Here is a 15,016-nt window from a genome sequence, read left to right as displayed (position 1 = left end):
TTTGAAAATTCATTTAATCCATGTTCTATATTCGTACAAAAATCAAGCATGCATATTTATATTCATATAACTGGCCATACATCCAATCAATTCACCAAAACCATTTGAAAGCATTGAAAAATAATAATTCCTTTTCACCTAGGTGTACCCCTCATAAATCCGTCAATTCCATGATTTTTCTATTTATTTCCCACATTATATCGTCAATTTCAAGTGTTACATAAGCAACACTTCCTCGTAGAACTTGAAAACACAAATTTAACCCGAGCCGCATTCCTCGCATAACTCAGGAGACACTTGGTCAACCTGAGCCGCATTCCTCGCTCCTCATGGTCCAGGCATCCCTAAGACTCGTGGGGCAAATGTCAAACGCATGCTGACTCAACCGTAGGCAACTAGGATGTCCGTGGACATCATTATATCCAAAGGCAACATTTTGGGTACCTATGGTGGTTTAAAAACCTATCCTATAAGATTATAATATTATTTTTCACTCAATCCTTAAAACCTGTTACCATTTCCTTTTCTACTTTCCAAGTCATTCACATTTAATCATACCAAAATTTTATAAAAGCATTTGAATTCAAACTGTATGCTTGGAAAACAAAAACCATAAACAATTCATTCATGATCAATTAATAAAACTTTTACTGCATAAAATTCATTTATAAAACAAATGTCCACTCACTGTGCCTCTGAGCTGGCCTAACCCTTCGAGGCTCCTTCCTGTGTGTTTAGTGGAGCCCAAGTACCTATTTAAGCGATTAAAATATTTAATTAATAAAATAACTCAACCACAAATATTTAATCAAAACCCTGACTCTCGGCCTTAAAGTGCATGTGCATAACTAAAGAAAGTTCCTACGCCCATTTGGAACAGTTCTGACAGTTTGAATGGTCTGAAAAGACCCGAGATTAAATATACGAATAAATTCTTATATTGGTCAACCCAAACCCCTTGGGGTCCACAACCTCCGATTAATAATCCGAAAGTTCTTATAGGTTCAACAAAGTTTACTAAACATGGCCTGCAAGTTTAGTCCAAATCGAGCAGTTGGATCGCTCATGATCGCACGATTGGACGGTCATAGTTTTACATAATCTTTGAACGATTGAATTGGAGCATATGGGACTTTGATTCTCGATTTGCAAGTTCCTACACGATCCTAGAGGTTCCTAAATCAACATATTTGGAAATATAGTCGATCCAACAGTCCGAACATATCGAACATAGATATCGCCTAATATGTAAAAATCCGAGCATACCTTCGTGCTCAGGACGACATGGGGAACATTTTAGGACCAAATAGGTCACCCAACCCTAGCCCACATACCACCACACGCGATGGCAGTGCGTGGGTGGCCTGAAAAATTTCAGTGATTGGAAAATTCTCAAAACACCCAACAATACATATACCTACATGATTAGGACAACTAGTGGAGCAACTTTTGCACTTGGTCCACGGCCAAAAAGTGGCCGGAGCTATCGAAAATTCAAGCCGAAAACCGGCCAAAACTTAGATCTTGAACCGAGCTTCAAAACTTCAAAATTAATCCTAACCAAGCTAACCATCAGCTAAGTCATGTTGAAAGGATGAGAAAACATACCTGGATCGACAAATCTGGTGGTCGTAATCATCAGAAACGACGACTGAAATTTTCGAAAGAAATCCGCGGTTTTGGAGCTACCGCCGCACCGTGGTTGCGGGTTTCACCGAGAAGGGTAGGTCGAGAGAGGAAGTCTAGTGGTTCTAAGTATGGTCTCGAGCGGTGGCTAGACGGAGGAGCTGCAGGTCAAAGAATGGCCCGTTGTTGCGTTCGTGAGAGAGAGAGAGAGAGAGAGAGAGAGAGAGAGAGAAAGAGAGAGAGAAAAAGAGAAACTGTTTGCTTTCAAAATCTGACTTCGAGATATTTACGGTTGTGCCACTGTACTTCCGTTGATTGTAACTTCTTTGGTAAAACTCTGATTTGAGTCCACTACGTGTCGATGAACTTGTATCAACGCGCTCTATGCAGCGGTGTTACTAAAATCCCCAAATTCTTTCCAAAGAAAAATTCAATTTTAAATCTATTAAAATATTCTTGGGGTAAAATTATCTTTTACTCAAATAATTTAATAATTGAATATTAATTTAGGAACATGATATCACACATTAATCAAAGATATTTGTGGGAAATCGGATCCTTGATTTAAGGAGATATTCTTATCTTAAATTAACGATAATTCTCTAATTTAATAGTATTAATTAGGGTAATCAATTGACTTAAGGAATATTCCTTTTTCCACTTGTCATCTTCTTATTGGCTACCGAAATATATGTTTCCACAAATGGCCCCCATCTTTTGCATGGCGTGTATGTGGCAGGGAGGAGATGTGAAATACTCTTCGGGCTTTCCAACTGCTTTTGGGCTTCCTTTGTAGGTTGAGCTCCTTTTGTGAGCTAGGATTCAAATTGGAGTAGGGTTTTGACTTCTTCTTGGAGTTGGGATACCCAACCATTATAAATACAAGGCTTCTCTTCACTCTTCTTCAAATTGCAAACTTGTCTTCCTCTACTTTCTAGCTTGTGAGAGAGATCTTAGAGGAGTGTACTACTTGTCGAGGATAAGAGTTGTCATGAATACCAAGGTAGGTCACGCTTGTGTTTTTTTTTTCTTCACGATGAGGGCTGGTTGTTGTCATGACAGATCAAAGAGGCCGCGATACAAGCAGTGGCTGCCGTCATGGTTCCCTTTTTATTCTTCTCGACGCAGGCCAACTAGCTGTGTGTGTATCTGCCACCGCAAGATAATCTGGTCCCTGGTTAAGCCAAAGTTGCGAGGTGGTGTTGCCGTTGTTAAGTAGCAGCCACGGTTGTTTTATTTTTTTATTTTTTCCTAGAGCTAATTGCACCGTGACCTGTTGGATAAGGTGTAGCTCGGCTTAGGCCGAGGAGATGCGTTGGCGACTAGGGTCGCATGGCCCTCTCCTTTTGGTTATTTTTGTCTTTGCGCTGCAATTGAAGGTTTTCCTACTTGCGACTTATGTTTTGACTCGTAATTTGACTTGTGATTTTTTCCTTTTTAGCAGTTGCTCAGCAATCATGTCATCTCGAAGGAAGCCAATCTTCTGGTTTGCAAGTGTCCATGTATTCATGTGGTGGCTCTAAAGTGTATAAAAGATTATTCGTGGTGAACTTTCATCTTCTCACAACTAAGGCTCAGTTCTAGAAGTGACATGCCATCTTTACCTCTGCCATACCTGACAATGTACATCTCAGGTTGGCAGAGCCTTGAACGAATAGTGTGGCTTACACAAACCCAATGGATCCGGATATGAGGATCATCAAGTTCCGCCCATTCTACTTCTCTTTGGGCTTCCTATTCCAGATGTCGCGGTTCTTCAAGAAGGTGTTCCATATCATGGGGTGTGCTCCTAATTAGTGTACTCTGAATATCTACCGGGTGGTCATCTGCTTTGAGCCTGAATCGCTTCTTTTTGCTGGCTTGACCTTGCGGGAGTTTTTCTATTTCTTCGACGTGAGACGCTGTTCGACAGCCTTAGCACCAGTGATCATGTGTGGAGCACTAACATGTTGGAGGTCAATGAAAAGTGGGAAGGCGAGGCAGACAATGATCCACGAGTTTCCATTACCTACTGCCATGGTATATCACAATCTATAGATCTGTTTCAATTTCATTTGAAATCTTTAATGGGTGGCTAACTGACTTCTGTCTTCTGTCTGCAGAGGATGACATCCTCAAAAAGCTCGATCTCAACGAGGACATGGCTAAGGTTTGTCAAGCCATGAACATCCCTACCAGGTTTCGTGAATGGCGTTGGTTGTTGAGTGAATATCAAAGAAAAACAGGTGGTATGCCGCCAACTAAAGACATTGAGAGGTGGAAGCTGCACTGTCCGATTCAGATTATCTGCTTGATGAACGGGACAAGTCCTCGACCGAACTCCCTGGAAAGATGAAAGCTACTCCCAAGCCTTCCAAAAATGATGTTGTAACCTCATGAGCAAGATACGTATCTCTGTTAAGAAAGAAGCTGAGACTCCCTTCTAATCTAATAAAGTATTCTTTGAATGAGGTATCGCCTGCTTATAAGACTCAAATGAGAGCTGCTCCTACGTTGTTTGCCAACTTCAAGCACCTCATAGGTGCGGACATCAAGAAGATTGGTGGCATGCAGAACATTTAGGACATTCTGCTTAAGTATTCAACTGAAAAGCCCAAAACCTGTGATCTTCCCTGCAAGGATGTTTGCCCCAAGTCTTGTTCATCTGTAGAGAAGCAAAGGGCTGCTAACATTCCTCATAGGAGTTCGAGTCGTCTACATCAGTTGAGGGATGAGGATCAAACTGAAAGAGCTGCTCCTCTGCCTGGTGAGCTCACTCCATCTGTTGAGTAACGAGCAGTCAAGCATAGAGCTGATTCAGTGTCGTTGACTCCCTTGAAGGCGAGGATGATTGTGGCTAAGAAGTTTAGGGAGTTGTCTGCTCAAGCGAAGGGTCTTTTAAATGCCCGACCTGCTAGTCCAAAAGTTGATAAACTTAGCTCTTCAATGGATGCGTTTGTGTTTAACCTGCTCAAGACAAACTTTCTATCAAGCATGTCAGCTTGCGCCAAGCTAGTTGATCATATACATCAAGACTTTCCTTGGAGAAGCATAAGGAAGCGGTTGTTGCTTTGCTTAAAAAATGAGTAGTTTTTGCTATTGACACCATCAAGAACTTGTTTGTTGTTGCCCCTTCTTCTGCTCAACTCAAGGAGTTAGAGAAGAAGAATGTTGATATGACCAGCATGCTCTCAGCCGAGTAGGCCCATCATGAGATGTCTGACTTGAAGAAGACGTGTCCGTGCTGAAGAGTTCTTTTGCTAAAAAAGATAATGAACTTAACTCTTTTATGCTGCCCTACATGAGCGAAAAGAGGTCTACTTTTGTCTCGAGCATAAGTATGCCGACATGACCCATAGTTATGACAAGCTGTTGGCCAAGTATGACGCCTACCGTGAAGCTGCAAAAAAATCCAGGTTTGAGGCTATCATTAATGCATACAAGTTGGGCCACTTGGATTGCAGGAGTGGAGCCGCTCCTTATCATTCCATTGAAGATGAAAATGTCGAGTTGTTCTGTCCTGAGATGTCCCATACTCAAGATGTGCAGATTAATGTTGTAGACATAGAGGTAGTCGAAGAGCACATAGCTGATGAGACTACAACTCATGAGTTTGTAAGAGGATGATGCTAAAAAGGGAACAGTGATGAAATGGCGGTTGGGGCCGTGAGAGCGGTGTCGAGGTTGTTGAGCGACGGCTGCGGTGATGAGCGGTGACCACAACTAATCAGTGAAGTTGAGGAATTGCTAGCTCGAGTCGCCTACAGTCTCGTAGTAGACGAAAGCTTGTTTTATTTTTTCATGCTTTTTTGCTTTTTTGCTTTTTTGTTGTTGCAATAATTGGTCTTGGTTTTCCATCCCCTTTCTATTGAACTTTAGCCAATTGGTTACTTTTGCTATGAAAAACTTCAGCTATTTCTTTAACTTCAATTTGCATTAAGTCTTGTGAACTACTTAAGTGACCCGCTAGAGTCTTGACTGGGCATCTCCCTTAAGATGCTTGAATGTTTACTAGCATCTCTCTTAGGATGCTTTTAGATGTTGTTCCACATCTCCCTTATGACGCTTTTGGAATCTGACTTGCATCTCCCTTAAGATTCTTTTTGGCAATTGTCATGTGTCTCCCTTAGGACACGTTTGGATGATGGACTGCGTCTCCCTTAGGACGCTTTTGGTAATTTTCCTGTATTTTCCTTAGGACGCTTCTTGGATGATGGCATGCATCTCTTTTAGGACGCTTTTGGCAGTTGTCTTGCGTCTCCCTTAGAATGGTTCTTGGACGATAGTCTACGTCTCCCTTAGGATGCTTTTGGCTCTTCTCTCGAACACTTCATTGAATAAAAACTCAAACTTATGGTGATGTTTATTGTGATTACATCGCTTTATTGAATGGAAATAAATGGATGAACAGCTTTAAAAAAACATGGAAGTAGCTTTTTCTTCAACTGCAGTGGAGATGGCCCGGTCGCATGCTAGGGACTAACTTGGAAACCGAAGGCTTCACGGGTAGTACTTTTAGAGGTGATGGGCATTCAATTATCTCATAATTTCGTTTCCCTCCAAGGTCTCAATCGTATAGCTTCCTCTGCCCTAAGATCAGCTGATCATGTAAGGGTATTCCGAATAGGTTTCATCTTCTTCAATCCTTGCCTTTGTGCTGAAATGAAGGCTTTTCTAAGCACAAGGTCCTCAGGTTGGAATTGTCTAACTTTGGCTCTCTTATTATAGTAAGACATCAACTACTTGAGCAATGACATTTTCTCATTCTTCTTCAACCAGGTCAAGGTTGACCTTCATCTACTTGCAGCTTTTATCAATGTTGCCCACCTCGATACTTATGGACGAATAGTGATATGTGGAGTAATAATTGCTTCAGTTCCATAGGCTAAGTAAAATGCGGCTTCGCTACTTGATCTTCTTTTGGTAGTGCAATAAGCCCATAGGACTACGGGTAGCTCATTAACCCACTTTCCCTTGGCACCGTCCAATCTTTTCTTTAGGTAGTTTAGCATGATCTTCTTGTATGCCTCTACTTGGCCATTGCCCTTCGGATATCTCAAAGTTGATAAATGTTGTTTAATGCTACACTTGACAAGGAATGCAATGATATGCCTTCCAATGAATTGGGACATGTTATCTTTGACCAGCAACTGTAGGCAGCCAAACTGGTAGATGATGTTTCTCTAGATGAATCGTTCCACATCGGCTTCTTTAGTAGGTGACAGAGCTTTAGCCTAGATCCATTTAGTAAAGTAGTCGGTGGCTACGATCATCTTGTCCTTCTTGGCATGAGTCGGCAACATGAAAGATGGAGTTTGAATCACCTTGGCAAGGCCGCCAGCTCGATCTTATTAGTGAATGGAGAAAAGCTCACTTGGTCCATCTACTTGCGCAGGGCATCCTTCAAGTCTCGAAGTTGGTCATTCACGAGCCTCTCAACATCCTCTACTCGCAAGGCTTGCAGCTCACGTTGATGTCTCCCATGACATGGTGATAGGCTTTTTAGTACCTGCGCAAACAGGGTTAAAACTCCTACAAAACTTGCAAGAATGACAAGGTTATCGTAGTATAAATGATTCTCGCAAGGTCGTTCTCCGCAGGGATTATTAAATAACTCGTAGCAACCAAATTCTAATTAATTATTGCAAAAGAGAAAGTTGAGATGTTTGATTTGAAGACCTTAAATTAAAAGGAATTTAACTAATAAAAATAAGGCAATATGCAAAATTAAAGCTAAGAGCAAGAGAAACAGTTGTGTTTTTAGAAATCAAATTAAGAAAGCACTAGGGATCCGCCGTCACCTTAACAATTCTATATAGTTCCCCCAATTACTTATGACCTATACATGCATATTTCGAAGGTTAGGTATTCCTAATATATGCCTACTTGGACCCCCAACATAGAGCGTATATCACACATGCAATCCGTCTGTGGTATTCGGATCAAATCTAAACATACATGACTCATTAAGTTCTATGAAACCTTTTGAAAAACCATGCAACCCTTAAGACGTGGTATTCATCCTAAGTGAACTTGCACATATTAATCACAAGAAGCCTTCGTCAATTTCAGGGACCGACCTCCGACCAAAACTGCATCAAATTACTTTTCTAAACATCCTAATGGTGATCAAGCATCAAGACACTTAGATAGTTTAACCCAGTGATGAATAATTCGAAAACCTGCATGCATATAATCATAAGCAAATTGGACAGAAACTACATATTCTTGCTAAGGCTCGTGGCCTCACCCTAGCAAAAGAGAGTTAGTTACGCATGTTCACAATTGAAATCCAAGAAAATATCATTAAGAAGAATAAGAATGAAAACACTTGAAAGTCGCAAAAATCCAAAACCCTAGCAATTGCTCCAAAAGCCAAAAAGAAATAAAAAGAAGGAAGTCCTCTAAATTGCTGTGAAAAATAACTTAAATACCTCCTAAAACCTAGCTGCCCAATCCCCACAAGGAAACTAGGTTAAAATAAGATAATACTAGGATATAAAATCCAAATTGGATTAGGAGAATCTGCCCAAATCTGCCCAGCCACGTTTTGGTCTCAAATCTCCTCCAAATCTGGCCCAAGATAGCTCGTTTTAAAGATAAAAACGTTCCGAACACTTCTCCAGAAGGCCACGAACCCATCTGAGGTCATCTTGGGCTCCAAAACACAATAAAAGCCCAAATCGTCATTATTCCAGCACCGCGCACTGCTCCTTTATTTTATCGCCAGAAAATAACCGCTTGGTAGAAAAGTCTTAAATTTTGATACGATCAAGCCAAGTGACTCACGAACGTCCTCCAACTGGAATTACTCCAAAATTCGTCCATTTGATTATGTTTTGCTCCAGAGGGAATCGAAAGTCCTATATTGGAAATATAATTCAAAGTATCAAAATTCTTCCAAAATATTAACCAAACTATATTAAAAATGGGGTTAAATATATAATATAAAATATGCGCATCAAAATACCCCCAAACTTAGCTTTTTGCTTGTCCTCAAGCAAAACAAGACTCAAACAAAAATAAAAACTTAACAAACTAGACACCTAAATAAAACTTAACCAAGACAAAATTTCCACCTTCAAGTTGCAATCCATAGCAAATTTTAAAAACTAGAACATCTTTTCAAAAGATCCAACTAATCCCACCACAGAGTCTAAGCTATTTAGAATCAATTAGAAAAGAATTCACAAACTTCATTCGGTGTAAAGTGAACCATCATAGTTAAGGAGACTCGACTAAAACCCTTACCTCTTATCCCTCTTATTCAAACTTCACACACTTACTTCACACATTTTTTTCTTTTTCTTTTTTGACTTTTTTTTTTTTTTTTTTATTTTTTATAGTAACAGTAGCGGTTGTGCAATGTCGGTTCCCTTAAGCTTTCGATCCACCCCATATAGCGAGCTTTAGGTCAATGACTCCCAACCCACTAAGGCTTTAGGGCACTAGGTGTAGAACACCCCTAAGGACTTATTAACTCAAGCTGGAAAGGCTACAAAACCAACTAACCACCCTGCCTCATGCCAAAACTCTACCGTTTGACTCAAGAATCACTGCTGATTAGGCAGGACTGGCCCGGTTACTAGCAAAGCTTCGGGTGAGGCAATTATTACTTTATAACACATACTAACTTTATTTTTTATTTTTTTATTTTTTAAACAGAAATTAAAACACACTGAGACAAACATTAAGTATTTCAATCTCACTCCCCACAAACCATGTTGGTGTGATGTGTAAATTTCAAAGTATAATTCATGAATTAGTGTCTAAGCAACAATAAACAGAAAAGACTCTATTGTGGGACTAATCTTCACCATGTCTATTTGTTCTAAAGTGTAAAATAATCCATGGATATTAACTTAAAAACGAAAATTTTAAACAAGACTAAAAAAATGAAAAATCTAAAATTTACTTTCCCACCCCCAAACTTAAAGCACACATTGTCCTCAAGGAGTGGAAAATAAATAGGCGAAACAAAACAGAAACCAAATGACTAACTCCTAGAAAATAGAGGCGAAACATAAAAGAGAAAGAAAATATCCTAAGAGAAGAAACTAGGAAAGACAAATAGTAAAACAAGAAATGGAAAATAGAAAAACAAGGAACGGAAATAGAAGAGGAAGGAAAATACCCGGAACTGGACACTTTGGAGATTCGAAGGCAGGACCAGGGAGCTGGGTTCGTGCAAAGAGGCGCTGACCAACTCCTCCAACCCCACGCTTTTGTCATATGTAAGCAACAGATACAATATAATGGGATAGTAGCTGCGGTGTCAGTTCCTTTTCACAAACTGAGCTGTCCACTCCATCTCCATTGTTTCTTCGTCATTTCTCTCAAACCCACAGTCCCTCTCGTCTTCTGTAAACTCCGAAACCAGCAGCTCTTTTTTCCTCACCATCCTCCATAACTCCGTAAGGTGATGATTGATTGGACCGGAACAAAGCTATCTCATTGTTACCCATTCTTCTTCCCGGCACCCACTTGTGGCTATCTCAGAGACACGCGGATCTCCTTTGCCCATCCCCATCTCTATTGGTTGCGAGAAAGTTAGAAAACGCAGCTCGTTGTGGCTCTCATCCAACTGAAGGTAAGATTAATTCAGAATTTATTTTGGGTCCTGATTTGGGAGCTGTGGTTGATGTATAGATGTGTGTGTATAATTTCGACATGTGCACAGTGTAGGAAGGTTGCAGATCCAAGAAAGCGATCAGCACACAAGCTCAAAGGACAAAACGCACAAAGCCACGAGGACCCCAATCCGTGCAGCTCATAGGTAAAATTTGAATCCTCGCAAATGTTGTTGTTGGAAATTTGGTAGACTTGCTCTTGGGTGCATGATTCCAGTGTAGACTTGCTCTGGGTGCGAGATTCCACCTAGGATGTTTTTGCTTTTGATGTTTCTGCTGATTGTTGTGTCTTTCCCGAGTGTAGACTTGCAGTGCGAGATTCCAGCCTAGGATTTTTGCTTTTGATGTTTGCTGCTGATTGTTGGTTGTCCTGCATTGAATCAAATATGTGTTAGGAGTAGAAAGAAAATAACTAGAAAAGGAAAAACAGAAACAAATATTTTTGTATTTTTTTGTTTTTGTTTAGTTTTAAAAATAAAAGAAGTAAAGAGTTTAGAAAAATTGGGTTGCCTCCCAATAAGCGCTTTATTTTAAGTCTGTAGCTAGACGTTGCGAAGCCTGGTGGTCGGATCACTGGTTCCTTCAGAGTCGTGACTCGCGTGCAATATCGAAGGGTGTCTCCACGTAGGGTTTCAGCCTGTGACCGTTGACCTTGAATGTGTTGCCTTCAGCTTCATTAGTGATTTGAACTGCTCCATGAGGAAAAACTTGAGTCACCAGGTAAGGTCCAATCCATGAGATTTTAATTTCCTGGAAATAACTTGTGCCTTGAACTGAATAACATAACCTTTTTCCCTGGCCGAAATTCCTTCCGCAAAATTTTATTGTCATGAAATGCCTTAGTTCTTTCCTTGTAGATGCGAGAACTATCATAAGCACCTTGATGAATTTCCTCTAGCTCATTTAACTGCAATTTCCGCTTTTTCGCTTTTCCCTTGCTGAGCAACTTATCTGTATTTGAACTTGCTTGAAAGCTGGCTTGAACCATATTGTCTACCACATCAATGTGCATACATTCCTGCTGTTCAGCAGGACGTTTTGCTCCTTCAAACAAATTAAAAACCACAGATTGGTCTTGAACTCGTAAAGTTAATGTTCCAGCTTCCACATCAATTAAAGTCCTAGCTGTTGCCATAAATGATCTTCCCAAAATAATCGGAGTTTGCATGTCTTCATCCATATCCAAAACCACAAAATCTGCAGGAAGATAGAGATTATCCACTTTAATAATGAGGTCTTCAATAATTCCTCTAGGGTAAGCAACTGAACGGTCCGCCAGTTGTAGAATAACTGATGTAGGCTTGATTTCTCCGTGTCCTAGTCTCTGAAAAACAGAAAAAGGCATTAAATTAATACTTGCACCCAAATCAATTAAAGCACGTTTAAAATTAGAATTTCCAATTGTGCATGAAATTGTAAAACTCCCTGGGTCTTGTTTCTTTGGAGGCAATTTATGTAATAAAAGCTACTGTATTCTGTAAGAATAACTTTTTCAAAATCCACGAGCTTCTTTTTCTTGTGCAAACATCCTTTAAAAACTTGGCATAAGATGGAATGTTCTTAATTGCATCAATCAATGGGAGATTGATCTGAACTTTGGCCAATGTCTTCATAAAATCTATCAACTGTTGATCTTTAACTTTGGGCTTCAACCTTTCGGGATAAGGCATTGGAGGCACATAAACACGTTCTGCAGTTTCTGCAGCAATTTTTGCACTTGTTTTCAGATCTGCCCATAGACTCTGTAGAATCTATAACAATATCAGATTCTGCAAAATTTCTGAATCTGTTTGTGGTGTGATGCTGCCTGCGAATTTCCAACACAAATTTCACCTCTATTGTCATAACTTTTACCCGAACGTAGAACTCGAATTGCCTTACAATCTGCGCCTCCTTGGATTATGTTCCGTTTGGCTAGAAATGTACCAGTGCTCTTTCGAAACTTGGAATGCAATCTGCCCCATTTGTTTTCTATGTTTTTCACTTTGTTGCTGCAGATTTTGGAATTCTTGACTGGTGGCATTTGCTAATTTTTCAATTGCAACCTCCCAAGCGACCTTAAGTGATTTCTTTATACTGTTGTTGAAATTGTGGCCTTGCAGGCTGATCTCTGTCCCACTTAAAATTAGGATGATCTCTCCAACCCGGGTTGTAAACATTTGAATACGGGTCATATCGTGGACGCTGAAAATTATTAAATGCATTGACTTGTTCCGCTGCAAATTCCGGATAAGCATCTTTATGCGGACAGCTCAAAAAATCATGGGTTGTCACATTGCAAATGCTACAGGCAGCTGGTAAAGGTTCTTTGTCAGACAACTGTGAACCAGGATTCTTTGTAATAACATGTCAAATTTTGCCTCAAATCTTTCAAGCTTTTTCTCCATTTTTTCAATTTGTGCCGACATATATGGAGAACCATTAGATATCTCAAAAACAGACCTTGATTGTGGTGCTCAACTGCCCATTCTGTGTATCTGCTGCCATTTTTTCAAATAATAAACAAGCCTCTTGTGCAGTTTTATCCTTGTATGATCCTCCGCATGAAGCGTTGACAAGAGTTTTTGTTGTCATATTTAACCCTCTGAAAAATATATGCACGTGATCCGTACTGCTAATACCAGAATGTGGACATTTTCTATTCAACTCTTTAAACCGTTCCCACGCCTCATGAAACTCTTCATTTGGTTTTTGGGCAAAAGATAAAATTTGAGTTCTCATGTCGAGAGTCTTTGAAGCTGGATAATACTTGTTTAAGAATTTTTCACTGAGTTGGTTCCAAGTGCTAATGCTTCCAGATGGAAGTGTGAGGAGCCATCTCCTTGCTTGATCTTTCAATGTGTAAGGAAATAGACGAAGCTTAATAGATTCAGCTGAGAATCCTTTCACCAAAATATTCTTGCATCCCATTAAAAATTCTGCAATGTGCATGTTAGGATCATCGGTTGATAACCCATGAAATGTAGGTAGAATACTCAACATGTGATGCTTGATTTCGAATGTAGACCCTTCTTCCACTGCTGGATATGTAATGCAACCTGGTATGTTAGTGGCATGAGCTGTTAAAGAATTACCCAAAGGATCACCACCTCTGGAATAACAAAAGCCATTGTTTACATCTTGTGCGAGGTTCTCGAATATAAAGACTGCAGAAAAGTCCCTTGCAGTGAAGGAACCCACAGCAAATTTTGCTCCCTGTGTCTCCTCCTTAAAGATTGCTCAGGTTCGGATCAAACGGAAACAATTGTTGAATTGCTGAACGTGTGCTGACCATGCACAAATTGTAATCTGCCTGCCTTGCTGTGATCTGCAAAAATAAATAAAAAGCGAAAATTATTTCTTTTTTTTTTTTGGTATGTATGTACAGACAATAATTAATGCAGAATCTGATTAGAACGAATTATTTTAAATAATCCCAACGGCGCCAATTTCTTGATAGGCTTTTTAGTACTGCGCAAACAGGGTTAAAACTCCTACAAAACTTGCAAGAATGACAAGGTTATCGTAGTATAAATGATTCGCAAGGTCGTTCTCCGCAGGATTATTAAATAACTCATGTAGCAACCAAATTCTAATTAATTATTGCAAAAGAGAAAGTTGAGATGTTTGATTTGAAGACCTTAAATTAAAAGGAATTTAACTAATAAAAATAAGGCAATATGCAAAATTAAAGCTAAGAGCAAGAGAAACAGTTGTGTTTTTAGAAATCAAATTAAGAAAGCACTAGGGATCCGCCGTCACCTTAACAATTCTATATAGTTCCCCCAATTACTTATGACCTATACATGCATATTTCGAAGGTTAGGTATTCCTAATATATGCCTACTTGGACCCCCAACATAGAGCGTATATCACACATGCAATCCGTCTGTGGTATTCAGATCAAATCTAAACATACATGACTCATTAAGTTCTATGAAACCTTTTGAAAAACCATGCAACCCTTAAGACGTGGTATTCATCCTAAGTGAACTTGCACATATTAATCACAAGAAGCCTTCGTCAATTTCAGGGACCGACCTCCGACCAAAACTGCATCAAATTACTTTTCTAAACATCCTAATGGTGATCAAGCATCAAGACACTTAGATAGTTTAACCCAGTGATGAATAATTCGAAAACCTGCATGCATATAATCATAAGCAAATTGGACAGAAACTACATATTCTTGCTAAGGCTCGTGGCCTCACCCTAGCAAAAGAGAGTTAGTTACGCATGTTCACAATTGAAATCCAAGAAAATATCATTAAGAAGAATAAGAATGAAAACACTTGAAAGTCGCAAAAATCCAAAACCCTAGCAATTGCTCCAAAAGCCAAAAAGAAATAAAAAGAAGGAAGTCCTCTAAATTGCTGTGAAAAATAACTTAAATACCTCCTAAAACCTAGCTGCCCAATCCCCACAAGGAAACTAGGTTAAAATAAGATAATACTAGGATATAAAATCCAAATTGGATTAGGAGAATCTGCCCAAATCTGTCCAGCCACGTTTTGGTCTCAAATCTCCTCCAAATCTGGCCCAAGATAGCTCGTTTTAAAGATAAAAACGTTCCGAACACTTCTCCAGAAGGCCACGAACCCATCTGAGGTCATCTTGGGCTCCAAAACACAATAAAAGCCCAAATCGTCATTATTCCAGCACCGCGCACTGCTCCTTTATTTTATCGCCAGAAAATAACCGCTTGGTAGAAAAGTCTTAAATTTTGATACGATCAAGCCAAGTGACTCACGAACGTCCTCCAACTGGAATTACTCCAAAATTCGTCCATTTGATTATGTTTT

At 39.7% G+C, this 15,016-nt stretch overlaps 1 non-coding gene and 1 pseudogene across 1 annotated transcript; one reads left to right on the top strand and one right to left on the bottom strand.

Annotated features, from left to right (window-relative positions):
• Positions 1-10,977: 10,977 nt before the first annotated feature.
• LOC148917749 (uncharacterized) lies at positions 10,978-13,345 on the bottom strand (annotated as a pseudogene).
• On the top strand, positions 12,855-12,959 carry LOC148917750 (small nucleolar RNA R71). The gene has a single exon (XR_016126572.1). It is a non-coding gene; the product is annotated as a small nucleolar RNA R71 (small nucleolar RNA).
• Positions 13,346-15,016: the final 1,671 nt, after the last annotated feature.

Source organism: Prunus mume, linkage group LG4 (assembly GCF_029339155.1).
Source record: "Prunus mume cultivar Tortuosa linkage group LG4, ASM2933915v1, whole genome shotgun sequence".
In the NCBI taxonomy this organism is placed as follows: domain Eukaryota; kingdom Viridiplantae; phylum Streptophyta; class Magnoliopsida; order Rosales; family Rosaceae; genus Prunus; species Prunus mume.
This window is presented reverse-complemented; position numbering and strand designations above follow the sequence as displayed.